This window comes from Suricata suricatta, chromosome 16 (genome assembly GCF_006229205.1).
Source record: "Suricata suricatta isolate VVHF042 chromosome 16, meerkat_22Aug2017_6uvM2_HiC, whole genome shotgun sequence".
NCBI classification, from domain to species: Eukaryota; Metazoa; Chordata; class Mammalia; order Carnivora; family Herpestidae; genus Suricata; species Suricata suricatta.
The window spans coordinates 43579190-43583282 of NC_043715.1; the positions used below are offsets into that span (position 1 = coordinate 43579190).

The 4093-nt window shown below is 45.6% G+C and overlaps 1 protein-coding gene across 4 annotated transcripts in view; it reads left to right on the plus strand.

Moving 5' to 3' along the window:
- Positions 1-4093, plus strand: part of ZFP30 (ZFP30 zinc finger protein) — a 24938-nt gene that overhangs the window by 279 nt on the left and 20566 nt on the right. For 2 of the 4 annotated variants that reach the window (XM_029926246.1, XM_029926250.1), the window contains exon 1: positions 22-577. The exons of 1 other annotated variant lie outside the window; for it this stretch is intronic. The gene's annotated coding sequence lies outside the window, so the exon portion shown is untranslated. Of the gene's footprint in view, positions 1-21; positions 578-4093 lie in introns of those variants that run through there. One more of the 4 variants, XM_029926247.1, reaches the window with a different exon arrangement.

Sequence of the window (4093 nt, forward strand, 5' to 3'; positions counted from 1 at the left end):
TGCGCGCTGGGGCCGAGGTGGGCGCTGCGGACGCCCGGCGCCGCCGCCCGGAGTGCTGGGCGGTGCTCGGAGCCAGCAGCGGCCGGGAGAGCGCGGAGTCCGGCTCCGTCGCGCCCGCGGCTTTTCTGAAGGGCCGGATTCCGCGGACCCGACCGCGGGTGGGTCCTGGGGCCTCGAGCTACTACGCGGTTCTTCCCGAATGAGGGCTAGCAGTCAGAGACCCCGACGGCCTGGGTTTAAATTCGTGAGGCGGGAGCGGCGCGGGGCCCCGTTTGTGGGCGCGGCCTGTGCTGGAGTGGGAGACCCCGTGGTCCTCGCTCACCTCGGTCTCCCCCGCCACCTCGGCCTGGCTGTGAGAGGGAGGGCGGAGGGGGAGCCCTAGAATGCAGGTCCCCCCCAGGGCTCTGGCGGCAGAGTCAGGGCTGACTTCTCGGGGCGGGAGGACCCCCTGGACGGAAGGAGACGCCGTGGGCCGTCCCAGGCGGTGAGCAGTAGCGACCACAGAACTGCAGGGTACACGGAGCCGCGAGCCGGTCACGGGTGACCGCCCACCTCTCCTCGTCTGCCTCTGGCTCCGGTCTGTGCTCGCGTGTGGTGATGGGCGGGGGGCGGGGGCGGGGGGCGGGGGCGGGGCCGGGGGGGCGGGTTTTGACCGGCCAGGAAAAGCCTGGCGGGTAAGGAGCCCTGTGCCTCCCCAGCCCTGCCAGGCTCCGGAGAAGGCCTGTGAAGTGAATCGAGTCGCTGCCACGCCTCTGAAAACCAGGTTCTGTGAGAATCTGTGCTGCTGCTTTGTTTCCGCGGCGCGCATTTGATTTTCTGAGCACTGGGCTTTTTAAGTTTTCTTACCTTGGAACGGGCTGCTTCAGAAAGATCTATTCATTGATTTGTGCTTTTAAGATTTTCCTGCCTAGTTAGTGGCAGGGGACCTGATTAATAGATAACCCTCCTTAGTGCGGTTCTACATTTAGAATATGCTGTATATTCTGATTATGGAAATGCCGCTTTTGCAAGGTAATGTTCATGCTTTGTGTCCGACTGTGATTTGTTAAGGAGTAGTTGAGGGTTTGTTTAGATATCGTCAATGATTGATTCCAGAGTAGGGGTGGGGATTTTTTTCCCAAGAGACTGGGTCATTGGAGATTTTGGTACCAGCCAAATGTGGTTAGGTGTTTGGTATCATAAGTTTATTTTGCTTATTTTTGACAAATACAAAATGATATATGCTTAGCGCATAAATACATACATGTTTCAGTATATATACATCGTGGAATGGAGTAATTACGACCCTCTGACTAATTACCATCCATCACCTCCCGTAGTTACTTTTGTATGTGGTGACAATACTTAAGATCTACTCTTGTAGCAGATCTCAAGCATATAATAATACCTTATTATTCTTTATAGTAACCATGCGGTACATTCGGTCTTCAGAAGGTACTGATCTTGTGACTGAGAGTTTGCAGCCTAAGTCTGTTTGGGGCATGTGATTGGATAGACTGAGGTGCATAAGGGGTTTAAGAATTTTGACCCTAGGGCCGCCTGGGTGGCTCAGGCGGCTAAGTGTGGGACTTGGGCTCAGGTCATGATTTTGCAGTCAGTGAGTTCCAGCCCAGCACTGGGCTCCGTGCTGACAGCTGGAGCCTGGAACCTGCTACGGATTCTTTGTCTCCCTCTCTCTCTGTGCCCCTCCCTGCCCGCTCTCTGTCTCTCTTAAAATGAATAAACATTAAAAATGTATAAAAAAATAAAAGGATTTTGAGAGTTTGAATCCTGCCTGCCACTTAAATCTGAGTGAGTTTGAGCAATATTTCTGTGTCCCAGGTTCTTCATCCATAAAATCAGAATTATAACAGTATTTACCTTACAGAGTGGTTTTGAAGATTACCTGAATTAAATCTGTGAAGCTCTTAGAGGAGTACCAGGCCCATTAGAAGAGTGCTTAACTAATAGTATCTACTGGTATTAAATGATGATTCTTAGTCATTCTCTATCAGCTTTCTGTGTTCCCAAGAGTAATGAAAATGTGAGATTAATTAGGATGGTTGCTTGCAAGCAGGAAAATGAATCACATGCTCAGATGGACCAAAAGAGGGGTTCTTAACATGAAGTCTTTGGACTGTGTTTATGGGTTTACAGGCCAACAAAAGTCTACGATTATGTAGGATTGTTGTATATACTTGTCAGTGGGTAATTTGGTGGGGAGGAAGTCTGCCATTTCATGATAGTAATCATTTTATGTACGACCCAACAAGGTTGAGTCTTACTGGTGTAGGATCGAAGTTTGGGATAACTGGGAATGACTTTTTGTCTTTATATCCAGCAATATGGAAATGGTTAAGTAACTCACACTCCATCCATGTGATGGAATGTTATACGATACTAAAAATTCTGTTTATTATTAGTTTTGTTAATCATCAGGAAAAGATATATGTATATAATGTAATATTGAGAAGTAGTTATTGTCAACAAAACTTTTTAAGAAATTAACTTACATATGTATCTTGACACTAAGATAACAATTTATAAGATACATTGCAAGAGTTTAATAACTGGTGTATTAACTGGAGCCCAGTAGAGTTAAGCTCAAATTATTGAGCAGCTGCTATGAAATAGCATTTTTTTTCACTTGTCTCTTACTGTGGAAAAACATTGTGATCCTTCACAGAGGATCTCAGGTGTTGATGAAATATAATATTCAAGAATTGGTGGTGGGGGCAGCTTAGGTCATTATCTCATGGTTCTTGGGTTCTAGCTCCTCACTGGGCTCCAGGCTGGCAGTGTAGAGCCTACTTGGTCTCCCCGCCCCTTTCTCTCTCTCCCTCTCTCTGCGTCTCCCCTACGTGCAGACACATACTGTTTCTTTAAAAAATAAATAAATAAACTTAAAAAATTGATAGGAATTATATTTTTCAGTCACAGTGATTTCCCTGTTGTTACCATTTACATAGACCTATTTAATCACAATTTTTAAAAGCATTTTATTTTTTTAGTGATCTCTATATCTAATGTGGGGCTGGGCCCACAACCCCGAAATCAAGAGTCATTCTAAGGACTGAGCCAGCCTGACACCCCTAATCACAGTTTTCTTTAAAAATATTTTTTTATTTGTATGAAAGACATTATATTTATTTTTTAATTTATTTTAATTAATTTATTTTTTTATAAATACTTTATTGTCAAATTGGTTTCCATATAACACCCAGTGCTCTTCCCCACAAGTGCCCCCCACCATCACCACCACCTCTTTTCCCCCCTCCTCCTTCCCCTTCAACCCTTGGTTCGTTTTCAGTATTCAACAGTCTCTCAGGTTTTGCGTCCCTCTCTCTCCTCAACTCATTTTCCCTCTTCCCCTCCCCCTGGTCCTCCATTAGGTTTCTCCTGTTCTGTTAGACCTATGAGTGCAAACATATGGTATCTGTCTTTCTCTGCCTGACTTATTTTGCTTAGTATGACATTCTCAAGGTCCATCCACATTACTACAAATGGCCATATTTCATTCTTTCTCATTGCCATGTAGTACTCCATTGTATATATATATACCACATCTTTTTGATCCACTCATCAGGTGATGGACAGTTAGGCTTTTTCCATAATTTAGCTATTGTTGACAGTGCTGCTATGAACATTGGGGTACATGTGCCCCTATGCACTTCTGTATCCCTTGGGTAAATCCCTAGCAGTGCTATTGCTGGGTCATAGCGGAGTTCTATGGATAGTTTTTTGAAAAACCTCCATACTGTTTTCCAGAGCGGCTGCACCAGTTTACTTTCCCACCAACAGTGTAGGAGGGTGCCCATCTCTCCACACCCTCGCCAGCATCTATAATCTCTTGATTTGTTCATTTTAGCCACTCTGACTGGCGTGAGGTGGTATCTCAGTGTGGTTTTGATTTGTGTTTCCCTGATGATGAGTGATGTTGAGCATCGTTTTATGTGTCTGTAGGCCATCTGGATGTCTCTTTGGAGAAGTGTCTGTTCATGTCTTCTGCCCATTTCTTCACTGGATTATTCATTTTTTGGGTGTGGAGTTTGGTGAGTTCCTTGTAGATTTTGGATACTAGCCCTATATCCAATATGTCATTTGCAACTATCTT